The sequence below is a fragment of the Eurosta solidaginis genome, chromosome 1, assembly GCF_040869045.1.
Source record: "Eurosta solidaginis isolate ZX-2024a chromosome 1, ASM4086904v1, whole genome shotgun sequence".
NCBI classification, from domain to species: Eukaryota; Metazoa; Arthropoda; class Insecta; order Diptera; family Tephritidae; genus Eurosta; species Eurosta solidaginis.
Window position 1 is genome coordinate 91,440,047 of NC_090319.1, and position 15,041 is coordinate 91,455,087.

The 15,041-nt window shown below is 41.8% G+C and overlaps 2 pseudogenes; both read left to right on the plus strand.

The window, feature by feature from the left end:
- Positions 1-15,041, plus strand: part of LOC137237255 (putative nuclease HARBI1) — a 526,467-nt pseudogene that overhangs the window by 235,670 nt on the left and 275,756 nt on the right.
- On the plus strand, positions 11,813-13,718 carry LOC137236459 (uncharacterized; annotated as a pseudogene).

Here is a 15,041-nt window from a genome sequence, read left to right on the forward strand (position 1 = left end):
TTGTACAACGCTTGGGAGCAGTGGTCGACCCAACAGAAGTGGAGATCGAGCGCTTGGAATGGGCCCATGAAGCGGTAGAAGTAGGTCGAAGGCAGTTCAAAAGGTTTGCTGCGAGAAACCCTCGGTTCTGCAACCGGTACGAGGAGGAAGAAGCGTCGAATGGCAGAATGAAGAGGCAACGTTCGGCAGAAGGCGACAAGCCTGCTTTCAAGAGGCAGAAAGGACCCAGTCCTAGAGCCGCGAGGCAGGGCAGTCGCATAGACAAGACAAGTAGGCCCAAAGCTGTAAGACAGATGGGTTCCAATAGCGAGGTAGCAACTACCTCGAAAGCTGCCAGTCAGAGGGAAGTTCCAACTACGGAAGTAGGAGATAAGCCAAAGGGAGATAACGCTAAGACTCCGGCTTTCTCGGAGGCGCTAAAGGGAGTTAACGCGAAGACTCCGGTGTTCTCGGAGGTTCCAAAGGGAGATAACACTAAGACTCCTGCTTTTCCCGAGAAGATGAGTGATGTGGCAAAGCAGTCACTGACTGTGGCGCTGGTTGATCGTAGCAGTCCGTTCGGACAAATGACTACTGAAAGGTGGAGATCTGTGGAAAGGGAGCTTATTAGCTTAATGCTTAAGATGATGCGGGAACAACCAAGTAAGCCCCTTCCAACCTTTGATTCGGGGGGATGGTATAATGGTGTGAAGATGATAGCGTGCGACAACATCGCGAGCTTGCGGTGGCTGGAGGAAGTCGTTCCAAACCTCCAAAGGAAAGGCACGAACGCGCGGTTTGAGGTGGTGGATAAAGCGCAAATCCCCACGGTACCAAAAGTTAAGGTATGGATACCATGCGTGATGAAGTCGGAGGATACACTGCGACTTCTGCAGAATCAGAATCCGAACATACCGACACAGGATTGGAAGGTACTTACTGTATCTCGGCCTACCGAGGATGGTCAGTTCTACATCTTCCAAATAAACAAGCAGGCGGAGGATATTTTGTACACGCAGCTTGGCAAAATGTCCTTTGGCACTGGCAAAATTTACATGCGAGTCAGGAAAAGAAGTCCCGAGGATAAAAATCCTAACACGCTGGAAGTGGGCGAAGTCGAAAAGGACCTCAGAAGCCTAAGGGAAAAAAGACAGGTGGAGGTCCCCGACGTCACCACGAACGTGCTAGAAGAGGGCCAACCGCTAAATGGTGCTGTGACTCGCACAGAGGAATACACGGCACAACATTCACGAGGGGCTGAAGGGGGCCTCGAATACTCTAAACTAAAAGGGCAAGAGGAGGACGACGACGTCAAGACGAAGGTGCTGGAGGGGGACAAACAGCCCAATGGTGCTGCGAGTCCTACAGATAAACCTCCAACACAGTAAAGTGGCGTCGAGCGAACTCCTCCTAACCCTTGAGGAGGGTTCGTTTGATGTGGCGCTGATCCAGGAGCCGTGGCTCTCATCGGGAGGAAAGGTTTCTGGACTTAGCGCGCGCGGGTTTGGCGTTTACTACGCACAAACGGAAGGACGGGTGCGAGCTGTAGTAATGGTAAGGAAACAGCTGCATTCATATATGCTGCCTAATTATACCACCGAGGATCTCGTAGCGGTGGCCGTTGAGCCAAAGAACAAGCAGGCATTTATCCTGGCGTCCTGCTACATGGCCCATACTGCGGAGGTTCCACCGATGGAGTGCAAAAGGCTAGTACAGGAGGAAGGGCGCAAAGGGCGGTTGGTCATAGGCGCAGATGCAAATGCGCACCACAATGCGTGGGAAGGAGCAGATACGAACGAGAGAGGCGAATCTATATTTTGTTACATCCTGCAAACCAATTTGCAGATAGCCAACAGGGGAAATGTTCCTACATACATTGGTCCAACATCCAGCAATGTTCTGGATATTACATTGAGCTCCGAGCGTGATATATCAAGGTATGATTGGATGGTTCTCGATAGACCATCCTTCTCCGACCATGCGTATATAAGCTTCAGCATCCCACTAAAGAGGGTAGAGAAGGGAGGAACCTTTAGAAACCCTAGGGCAACGAATTGGACTAAATTCCAGAAACATGTAGAAACGAAACTGGGACAACCTAAAGAGGTTGCTAATGTAGAGGAACTGGACGAGTCGAATGAATTCCTAACAAGGACGCTTATGACTTCGTATAACAAAGCTTGTCCTCTAAGAAGATTCAGAGGAAAAGCAAAGCCGCCATGGTGGAGCAATGAGCTGAGTCTTCTAAGAAGACAGGTAAAAGAAATGTTTAAACTCGCAAAGACCGCGGAAAGCGAAGCGTGTCGGGACGAGTACAGGGATCTACTGAGGATCTACAAGCGTGAAATTACCAGGGCGAAGAGAAACTCATGGAAAAGTTTCTGTACGGACATAGAGTGCTCCAGTGAAACAGCACGGTTGAAAAAAGTCCTAGCAAAGGGAAACATAGTCCAGGGACTAATAAAGAAAGAGAACGGGGAATGGTCACGTGATAGTGAGGAATCCCTTGAGGTGCTTCTCGATACACATTTCCCATCGGGAGACGGTTTAGAAGAACCAGCAGACATCACTCACACTTCGATCACGGAGCTAGTGGTGCCGGGCTTGGTGACCGATACCAAGATCGAGTGGGCAGTGAAGACGTTTTCTAAGTTTAAATCGCCGGGCCCAGATGGTATATTCCCGGCCATGCTACAAGTCTAAAGTAGGGCGGTCGTAGAATGGCTTAAAATAATATTCGATGGGTGCATAAGACTGAATCATGTACCGCACTCTTGGAGAACTGCTCGTGTAGCTTTTCTACCAAAGGCGGGGAAGATCGGTCACGTGTATCCCAAAGACTATAGACCCATTAGCTTAACATCATTTCTGCTCAAAACCTTTGAGAGGCTGATAGATGTGTACATAAAGTCCAACGTGGATGAAAAGCTGCTCCCCACAACACAGCATGCGTACACCAAAGGCAAGTCGGTAGACACCGCATTGCACAGGGTGGTAATAAGCATAGAGAAATCCCTGGAATATAAGGAGTATGCTCTAGGAGTCTTCTTGGACATTGCCGGGGCTTTCAATAATGTTGCAAAATGGGCGATTATGGATGGTCTTAATTACATTAAAGTACATCCTGCCTTAATCAGATGGATCGGCTGCATGTTAAATTGCAGAAAGATTACATCACAATGGGGATTGTACGAGGCCACGAAATCAGTGGACAGGGGCACGCCGCAGGGAGGGGTGCTATCACCTCTGCTGTGGACACTGGTCATCAACCAACTGCTCAGGCAATTCGATGAGGGACCCGTAAAACTTACGGCTTACGCAGATGACGTTGCAATTGTCATAAGTGGAAAATGCCTTCCAACGATTAGTTCTTTGATGGATCGGGCGCTTCGGGATATTCATACCTGGGCATCCAATGTCGGGCTGAAAGTCAATGCGGAGAAGACGGATATTTTCTTGTTTACAAAGAGGTACAAGGTCCCAAATTGGACCAGGCCTAAGTTAGGAGCGGTCACCTTACAGGAGAAACCTTGCACAAAATATCTAGGAATCATCCTAGACAGTAAGCTGTCATGGAAGCTCAACGTGGAGGAGAGGGTCAAGAAGGCCTCAACGGCACTCTATGCATGTAAAAGAATGCTGGGGTATACGTGGGGCCTATCGCCCTCTCTTTCTCATTGAGTTTTTACAGCGATTGTAAGCCCTATTCTATACTATGGAGTTCTTGTTTGGTGGAAAGCCACACAAAAAACAACATACCTCAAAAAAATTAGAGGGGGTATGCAGACTATCGATGCTTTGCATTACGGGAGCCCTGAAAACAACCCCGACGGCTGCACTGTATGCCATTCTGCACATTCCACCTGTAGACCTGGTAGCAAAGAACAAAGCGTTAACGACCGCAACCAGGCTCGATGCTTCGGGGCAGCTTGAGCGCCGACCATATGGCCATAGTAGTATAGCGTCCTCAGTCACAAGACGAACAGACTACATGATTCCCTACCTGCACTTTGAGGGAGATCTTAAGGCCACAATAGAGGTGGACGGTTGGCGCAAGGGTGCGCAAATGGCGGACGAGGCGATACATGTGTACACCGATGGTTCCAAAATAGTGGAAGGAGTAGGGTCTGCGGTATTCTGCGCTGATCCGGAATTAAGCAGATCCTACAGGCTGCCGGATTACTGTAGCGTTTTCCAAGCGGAAATATTAGCCGTAACCAAAGCAGTAGAAACCCTGGAAGAGAATAGCTTAAGCTGCAACCGTGTTAACTTTTATATTGACAGTAAAGCAGCAATTAAGGCAATAATCTCGCATAGCACAGCATCTAAATGCGTGTTAGAGTGTAAGCAGTCTCTGGAGAGAATCGCGACAGGGAGAAGCATACATCTATATTGGGTCCCAGGGCATATGGGAATAGATGGGAATGAAAAAGCGGACGAATTAGCTAAAAAGGGCGCATCCCTTGAAGCTTGCTCCGTAGACGTCCCAATTAGATTGGGCGAGATTAAGCGAAGGCGAGAGGTTCACATGATCGACCAAGCAGAAATGACGTGGGTTCAAGCGCGGGGCTGTAAAGTGTCGAAGATTATGTGTAGGTCTTACAACCTTAGACTAACACAGTTGCTTCTATCATTAAAAAGAGAGGACTGTAGACTCATGACGGGTATTCTGACTGGACACTGCCTTCTGGCGTCACATGCCTTTAAATTAGGCTTGGTCAGTGATAGCAGGTGTAGGAAGTGCGGGTTGGAGGAGGAAACGATCGAGCACGTTCTGTGCTCGTGCCCTGCACTTGCCAGGCTAAGACTCCAGCTATTAGGAGTGATACAGCTGTCAGATCTAGAAGCAGCAAGTGGCTTAAGTCCTAGGAAGCTTCTAGTATTTGCCAAGAGGACGGAGTTATTTTATAACATAGGTCCTGGTTTTTGATAGGGTTTTTCAGTTTGGTCGTTAAAACAAACTTCTGGTAACACTATGGACTCAATCAGTCTATGTGAGGTCCTCATGGACCGGCCAGTTCAACCTACCTACCTACAGCCTCGATGTTTATCCGCTCCGCGCTTTGCTCCACGATACATAACATCTCTTTTGGTCTCCTGGAGAGGACCTGCAGAGATCGCACGCGAGACATGTCGTCCACTGTATTACCGTGCACTTTTTTCTGATTATTTTTCATGGAAATTTTTGACGCAAAATAAATTCCACAAAAAAAATTGCAAGACTTTCTAGAGATTATTGACTACGTGACAAAGTGTCAATCCCTCCCCTCCCCCCTGTGACCTGGTGTAATACCTAAATAAACCCCTCCCCCTACTCCTTAAAGGTGTTACGTAATTTGGGTACGTTCCCTTATCAACATGAGCTCTAATGGTACTCAAGTCCAAATTCTTGTTGGGTGTTTTCGACGCCATTTCGTACGAACGTAAATAACTGATAGGTTAAATAGAGTCTAAACCTAGCAGATCGGCCGCTTCAGCTTCAGTTAAAGTAGGCTGAAAAACTGCAGAATAAGTTTAAGCGTAGTTTAACTGACAAACTGAGTTAAACTTGTGCTGAAAACCGGTCCTAAATTGGAGACAACGTCATCTCAGTATCAGCACCATGATGGAATTATAGAAGGTAGCGCATTGCGCATGTAAACATTAGTTCAGCTGTTTTTTATGAGCAATTTTTACGTCATTTTCCTTTAGATCTTGTTTTTTTTTTTTCTCCTTCTTTCATTCGCTGAAGCAGTCAAATGTGACGTAGATGCGCAGAACGAAGCAATTTTGAGCTCGTTAATGCACAATCTTCTGTGTGTTATTTGTGATCAGCACAAATCACAAACACAAGATTGCGCATTGCACATGTAAACAAAAGATCAGCTGTTTTTTATGGGCAATTTTTACGTCATTTTCCTTTAGCTCTTGTTTTTTTCTCTCTTTCTTTCATTCGCTCAAGCAGTCAAGTGACGCAGCTGCGCAGAACGAAGCAATTTTGAACTCGCAATGTACTTATATTTAATTTGTCATGTCACCCATTTTATTATACCATGCATTTCTGACAGATGGTAAATGTCACCTGCTGGCGGAAATGCAGCCAACTTCGCTTTTGCTCTGGGGCCTTCTTCTTCCGGTGACAGCGAAACGCAGAGGTTGTTCAAATAAAAAATAAATCAAATCGTTTTAAATTAAAAGAAACAAATTGCATCCTCAGGTGTGGGGTGCTACCCTCTATTCGCATAAATAAACATTAGAAGGAAAACTCGAACCATAAAAGAAAAAAGTGAAAATGCCGCTCACACGTTTTAATACATCAAGCGCAGCGACAGTGGAGCAGAAATCTACAGGTACACAAAGAAAACCTAAGGATTCTGAAAATAGCACCACCGTTGTACCTCCGCCTGCTCCTGCTGCCTCTGCCATTTTATCGACCGCTGTAACTAGTGCTTTTGGCAATACATTGCCTGCTGCCACTACCTCTGCGGTTACCGCTGTCTCTGCCACTACATCACGTGCTGCCTCCGCCACTACATTGCCTGTTTTTAACGCTGTTGCTGCCACTACATTGCCTGCTGTTACTACTACTGCTGTACATCATAATTCACCCGCTGTTATGCTGTCCGATGCCTCTGGTGGGACCGTCGTAATGTCCAGTGAGTATTCTAACAACGTTGCCTGGTATGGTTCCACTCAGCCTCATATGAATGAATCCGCTGCAAACTATGCCATAAGCCCAACTATTGCTTCTGACATATCTGTTGGCCTTGAAGCCACACCATCAAGTGGAGAAATAAACCACCTTGAAGAGCAGTTAAGATTATTGAAGCTACGTAAAGAAGTAATGGAGCTCCAAGGTGTAGTCCAGCAATTGGAGTCTGGCCCGGTCGTGCGCATAGGAGAGTATATCCTTTTCGACGAACTTGATGCAGCTGTCCCGAAGTTTAGTGGCGACAATGAGTACGATATAAATCGGTGGTTTTTACAGTTTGAAGACTATGCTGATGCTAACAACTACAATGAAAGACATAAATGCATAGCATTGCGCCGATGCATGACTGGGACAGCGAAAGAATTCGCTTTGAACCAAGGCCTAACGGATTACTCCACGTTTAAGCTTTTATTATGCGCAATGTTCCGCCGTAATTGCTCTCGACAGGAGGTCTATCGCCAGCTACGTTTACGCAAACTAAAACCGTCAGAATCGTGTGTCAGTTATGTGGTGGCAATGCAATCAATCGCTGCCGAATCGGAGATAATGGAGCAGGAGTTGGTAGACATTATAGTGGACGGAATCCCAGACAGCAGCAACAATATAAGCATCTTGTATGGCGCTTATACCATAAGCGACCTCATATGCCGAATGGAACGTTACGAGCAACGTCATCACAGCGTTGGTGTGCGCAAACCATTGAGCACAGAGGTATCAAATACCGCAGTAAAGGCAAACACTACTGAAGATCTTTCCACTGTACGTTGTTTCAACTGGTCGCGATTCGGGCATTGTCAGAGTGCCTGCCCAAAGCCGCAACGCCCAGCCAGGTCATGTTTTATTCGCCACCAACTAGGACAATGCATCGCAATTACCCAAAGAAGAAAACCCAAACATCTCAAGTTGCAGCCGTATCCATGGATGACTATGTTCCTTTAGAATCTAAGCAAGAGGTAAGTGTGGCCTTTTACGATAAAAATCGAAACAGATTTAAAGGTTTTACAATATCATCTCTCTTTTCGATTCCGGTAATTCTATTAGCCTTATGCAAAGATCGGTTTCTGAAAAATTTGTTAAGCTGTCATTTCGGGCAAAGCCTACACAATTCGTTGGCGTTGGTAAAAGAAGGATATATTCTTTTGGCACAGCATTGTATGCAATTTACTTTCGTAAATTAATTGGAAATATTAATGTAATAATAATAATGAAACTTTAACTCTTCCATTAATTCTTGGTCGACATTTTTTGCAAAAATTTAACATTCATTTAATACAATTAAATGAAATATCAAATGAATTTAATAAACGTAAAACAAAAGGTACCTTCTGGAAATACTGAATTAAATAAAGAAGATCCGAAAAAACATATATCTGATTCGATTATTAATAAATTTTTTGATGGTAGGGGGACTCATGTAACCGTACAAATGCCTTATAAAGTGTGTAAACGTATAAATTTATCTAGTTTACGCACGAGCTGTCAAATTTTGTATGAAAAATCATTTACACAATTTGTATAAATTTACGCGCACATTTCATTGTGTAAACGCGGTAAACTCAAAGGAATGCAACCTTGCAGACATTACAGACGGCATTTTCATCAAAAATCTCCAACATCAGCAAGTAAAGGCGTTTTATTTTTGATTTTTCACTTAATCTTGGTATTTTTTAATTTGTATAACAATCAAAAAAATTTTTTTGGAAATAATACAGCTGAAAAACAATCAAGTTTATCAAGAGTATTACTAGGTGCGTTCATATAACCGCGTTTGTAAATGGATATAATTTTACACCTTATAAGTTTATATGCTATCATGAGTCCCCCTGGTGACTTAAGTGTTAAATTAGATTGTAATAAGCCTACATTAAGTGAAGTATATGACAGATGTGATCATAATAAGCAGGACTCAAAAGAAATGGGCAATTACCCCTATGATATGACGAATCTGTTTGATTCAGCTGTGAAAGAGATAAGAGCAATAGATGAAAGTTTTTCAGTCGGAAATAGATATAGGGCCCAGTTTGGCTAAACGAGAAAGAGGGTTAGTAATGGAAGTGTTGTCTAGTGAATATTTATCGCCTACATCAATTGAAAAAAAACCGTATGACTATAAAATGACAATCCGAACAACGGAGGATATACCTTTCTATTCTTTACCAAGACGATTATCGTTTAAGGATAGGGAAGAGGTACAAAAGATCACTGATGATTTAATGAAACGCGAAATTATACGACCTAGTAACCCCTTATGCTTCTGCGATTGTCTTGGTAAAAAAAAAAGAGTGGCGAAACTAGTATGTGCATCGATTACAGAGCTTTGAATAAGAAAACAGTACGCGACAATTTTCCATTGCCCCCAATAGACGATTGTATAGATTATATGTCGGGGAAAAAGTAGTTCACTCTCTTGGACTTGAAAGATGGGTTTAATCAGTTAGGAATGGTTGAGAGATCTATTCCATTAACATCTTTTGTCACACCACATGGGCAATTCGAGTGCCTTAGAATGCCATTTGGATTAAAGAATGCACCGGCTAATTTTCAGAGATTTGTCTATAACATCTTCCGAGACCTAATTGATGCAAAATAAATCATTGTGTATATTGATGACATATTAATAGCGTCAAGTGATCTTGAAAGTCACACTAAGATCCTACGTAAAGTGCTTAGGAGAACTTATGAAAAAAATTTGGAACTTAAGCTTAGGAAGTGCAAGTTTTGCTACAACGGCATTGAGTATTTGGGTTATCAAGTTACTCCTTCAGGAATACAGCCTTCGAGGATCCATATTAAGGCAATTGCGAATTACCCAGTCCTAAAGAATCATAAAGAGCTCCGCTCTTGTATTGGTTTGTTTTCTTATTTCCGAAAATTTGTCCCTTCTTTTTCCAAAATCGCTAAGCCACTCTTAGATTTACTACGCAAGGATGCTGAATTTAGGTTTTCAAGGGAATCCTTCAAGGCATTTGAGGAATTACGCAATATTTTAGTAAGTTCACCGCCGTTAGCAATATATGATCGCAAACGTGAAACACAACTTCACTGCGATGTAAGCAGTCAGGGCTTTGGTTCTGTGCTTCTACAAAAGCAGGTGGTGTGCCATTTAAAATCATAACAGATTGAAACTCACTCACTATGACCCTAAATAAGAAACAGATGATTGATCTAGCTAGGTGGGCATTGGAGCTGGAAAATTTTGGTTATTATATTCAGCATCGGGTTGGACTTAATCTGGGCCATGTAGACGCGTTAAGCCGGAGTCCGTTGTTGGAAAGAGAATACGATTCCATAAATTTCACTTCAAAATCCTATGAAAGCAGTATTAGCAGTCGTCAGTATTCTCAACTTTTAGATTCGCAATCCTGGTCTGACGAAGTTGAAAGTGAGTTAGTGGGCGCTGTAGACTTGAATGATCTGCATGTTCAGATCCAAATTGCTCAGAACCGAGACGAGAAGCTAAGGGAGCTCATGACCAAACTGGAGAAAGAGGAAGTCATAGGGTACGCACTAGTGGACGGTTTAGTGTGTAGGAGAATTGTCGAGAAGATAATGCTTTGTATACCTTCAGAGATGGAGGAAAATGTAATTCACACAACTCACGAGAAATTTGGCCATTTAGGAACAGATAAATGTTATAATCAAATACGCAAGACTTATTGGTTTGAAAGTATGAGGGATAAAGTTGACCGGTTCATTAAGAATTGTCTTAAGTGTATTGTGTACTCTGTCCCAGCTCGTTCCAATGAGCATAACATGTTTAGTATTCTTAAAAAACCAATACCATTTGACGCCATTCACTTAGATCACTTCGGTCCCTTGCCAGTGATTAAATAAAAACGCAAACATATTTTAGTCGTGATTGACGCATTCACAAAATTTGTAAAATTATATCCGGTTAATTCCACGAGTACAAAAGAAGTGTGCTGCTCACTAGATAAATATTTTTCTTACTATAGCCGCCCCAGACGTGTCATAACTGACCGCAGAACTTTCTTTACGTCTCTCGAGTTTAGTGACTACTTATCGAAAAGAAATATAAGCCATGTGAAGGTTGCAGTAGCATCACCGCAGGCAAATGGACACTCCGACTGGACCGCCAAGTTGCCTCAAATATAATATGCTCTAAACAACAGTATTCATAGTACTACGAAAAACTCGCCTAGCGTTTTATTCTTTGCGGTAAATCAAAGAGGTGGTATCGTGGATGAATTTACCGAATCTATGGAAGGCAAACTAGTGGATGAAACTACTAGAGACCATGAGGAAAATAGGAAAAGGCACTTAGGAATATAGAACGTTCTCAAGAGCATAATTACCAATATTAACCGGCAAAAACCTATTCAGTAGTAGATTTTGTAGTCATTAGGCACGTGGATACCACTCGTTCAAAAATATAGGGCCCGTATGTATATACAAAGTACTACCGAATGATCGTTATGTTATAAAGGATATAAATAACTGCCAACTGACACATCTGCCATATGACGGCATTGTTGAAGCTATAAAAATTCGTAAATGGTGCCTGCCTAATAATGATGAACAAGACCCACTTCACTCACCAACTGCAACAGGTCACACAACCTCAGCTGAATGAGGTCAATCATTAAGTCAGATTGGCGGAGTTGTAACGTACTTATATTTAATCTGTCATGTCACCCACTTTATTATACCATGCATTTCTGACAGATGGTAAATGTCACCTGCTGGCGGAAATACAGCCAACTTCGCTTTTGCTCTGGGGCATTGTTTACTATATAGTTTGGCAACTTAAATAGAGGTTATGTTGCGAATAGAGTGGAAGGCAGTGGACTAGGCAGTCGAATGTCATAAAATGAAGGAATGGTGTTCGGAGTTTTTTCAAAGTAAAAAAAAAAATTATAAAAGCTTTAATAAAAATAAAACTATTGTTTTAATAACAACAAAAACGCCTTATATATTCTATATACAAAAATTCGTAAGGATTATCTCACTTTAAAATTTGAGTTAAATAATCTAAAGTTTTGTTTTGAACTGAGTCGAGAACTGTTCGTGTGAATGTGCGAATTTTCCCCGATCATCTGTTAGTTGCGCTAAATTTACAATGCTCTGGGGCCTTCTTCTTCCGGTGACAGCGAAACGCAGAGCTTGTTCAAATAAAAATAAAGCAAAAGAAGTAAATCAAATCGTATTAAATTAAAAGAAACAAATTGCAAACTGATGAATGCGCAATCTTCTGTGTGTGATTTGTGCAGTATCAGTACTGTCGATTAAAAATATGAATGGGTTAGTGAAAATATCAGCGTTTTTTGATTGGAATTAATTGAGGAATCTAAATAAATGGATTTGATAAATAATTTTCTGGCAACACTTGAACACAACAGAACATATGATTATTTGTTGTTAATTTATTATACTCCAATTGTCCACATATCTTAAATTACTGGTAAAAATTTAAACAAAATATACAGACAAAAATAATAAAGCTGTAGGAAACAGAGGCCATGGATTCCTTAAATGACGACTGCTTACAGTTCATCTTCCAACTGCTTTCACTGAAAGATCAAATATCAGTGCTTCGAGCAAGCGAAAAACAATTCCTCTGTGTGATAAGGAGAATTTGGAGAAATAAATACAAAAGTCAACTGGAATTAAGTTTAAATAATGAAATGCCACTGGAAATGAATGAATTAAAGGAATTTCTTAGTTGCATAAACGACAATGTTGAAAAAGTCCTTATTAAATCAGATTCCTTCGATCGCGTTAATGGATTAAGCCATTTTAAATTTACTAATACACAGAGGTTGGACGTTATTGTAGATGGATCACAACCACTGCGACAAGAATCTGCTGCTATCTTGTTTCAAATGTTTCCAAATATAGGAATTCTCTGTCCAAGGGGAAAATTTACCGGCGAAGGGTTTACATTGTGGAAGGACTTGGAAGAATTGACACTCACTTTTTGCTTTGATTTTGATTTTGATTATTTGGAGCAGATATTGCATGAGCTCCCGCTACGCACATTACAGCTAAAAGCTTTCGATGTGGATATGCCACTACTGCCAGATAATGTTTTAAAAAATAGTCCTTTAACTGAGTTGATTTTGAATTCTTATGAATTGGCATATTTCACTCCACACATTAGAAATCTTCGTCATTTAAAATACCTACATTTAAGTGACTTATTTTCAACTTCCAACTTAAATGCACTTAATAATGAGCTTGTAAATGTGGTTGAAACTCATTGCATAGAAGGATTAAGTTCACGCGATATGCAAGTTATATTTCCAAAAATCATTGATTTGCGACTGTATAGCCACTTATGACGTTTGCTATTAACCTTGGATCCATTAGCGTTTTCTGAGATGCTTACGTATATTCCTCTGCTACCAGCATTGCGTGTATTATATTTTAAAAGTTGTTATATACGGAATAATGAAGATTTTCAAAAATTATTTTTGGTTTCAAATCATTTAGAAGAAATAAGTATAGAAAACTGTACCATTACACACAACAGTACTCCCTCCTTGAGTATTGACGAAGTTACGAAGCATCGAACAAAACTGCTGATCTTGAACTATTTTGGGAATAAGTTTAGCAATGATACTAAGGTTGGATGAATATAAACTTTATGATAATATTATCACGGTAAAATACATACATATTTTTTTCAGGCTGAATTAATTATAACTGGCTCTAGCAAATTATTTAAATTAGAAAGCATACCAAAAGTTATTCGTTCTTACCGTTATTTGCTTTATGAATTTTCTAGACCAGAAAGATAAAAATTTGGGAGCAAGTTTGCGTTATATCTGAAATATAGATATTCATAATTGTCCTCCTAACCGACTTTAAAACGGAGAATCAAAAAATAATGAGCGGAGACAATCTGAAGAACATACCTGGCTATCAGCATTGAAATTTGTATTAAGAAGTTTCAAATTAAATTTTTGCTTTTGTAAAAAGTATCGCCACCACAGTGTATAGATCCTTGATTTTATTTTATTTATTTATGCATAGAATATAATGTCCAAATGAGTTGAAGAAAAATGTTAAGCAGCATAAATGCAAGTTTTTGTCTTGAAACATCAATACTTAAAGGAAACGGCATTTGATTTAGTAGATAATGTATATAAAGTTTGTTTTTGGTGGAGTTCAGCAAACTTCAATACCGAGTCCAATGAACGCATCACTAGTTTTCTTCCTGTAGCGATGCAGCCACGTCCGAAGTTTTTCAAGCACTATTAGGGGTCAAGTCCGACCACTTCGGGAGCTATTCAATATGACCACTTTGAACCTTCCTAGGATTTCCCGACCCCAGTTCCAGGGGAAACTCGTTGGAGCCTCGCCTGGTAAAGAAACAGGATTCACCACGTCTAGGTGAGGTTGAAAATTGGGTTGGAGAAGCTAGATCATGTTAGGAAATGGATAATCTTCACTCTACACTCCAATATCAGTTCAAAATGACGCTATATGTCACAACTTGGGACGGCTGGCGTATTATGCTACGAGGCGGTCGAAATCGCCAAGAAAGTTCAGGGAGGAGTAACGTCGATTCTATCGTGGCTCAGTGATTCGAAGGCACAACCATTGTGAATCAAACGTGTGATACATTGTTTACTATATAGTTTGACAGCTTAAAGCCGGAGTCATTGGTGCCGTATGTCGTATCGCTGTATCCGTATCCCTAACGTAATTAGCTGTTTATCGTTACGAGGGTAAACCAAAACCCAATTGGTTGGCTACGATACGGTTACGACCTTAGCGGCACCAATAATCGATTGCATTGATTCTCATAAGGTTGGTTGTTGTTGTTGTTGTTGTAGAGATTAGGTTACTCCCCGAAGGCTTTGGGGAGTGTTATCGATGTGATGGTCCTTTGTCGGATACAGATCCCATACGCTCCGGTAACACAGCACCATTAAGGTGCTGGCCCGACCATCTCGGGAACGATTTATATGGCCACATTGAACCTTCAGGTCATCCCTCCCTCCCCACCCCCAAGTTCCATGAGGAGCTTGGGGTCGCCAGAGTCTCGTCTGTTAGTGAAACGGGATTCGCCGCTCGAAGGTGAGGTTGACAATTGGGTTGGAGCAGCTATATATTGCGCTACATAACCCCTTGAATCCTTCATAAGGTTGGGCGAATCAGCTGTTAAAAGGTTACCGATACGGTTACCGATAAAGCACCAATGTCTCCAGCTTAAATTGAGGTTATGTTGCGAATAGAGTGGAAGGCACTCGAATTCAGTTGCCGTCTTCCAGTGAGTTTTACAGCTCCGGCTCACGCTCAATTCTCACGGGATTGCTCTGGATCATTGAGAGACTTGAGAAACAGATGTCGTGAAATTTTCGCACACGTGAAATGTGAAAGGCAGATGTCGCCGCTGTTTTTC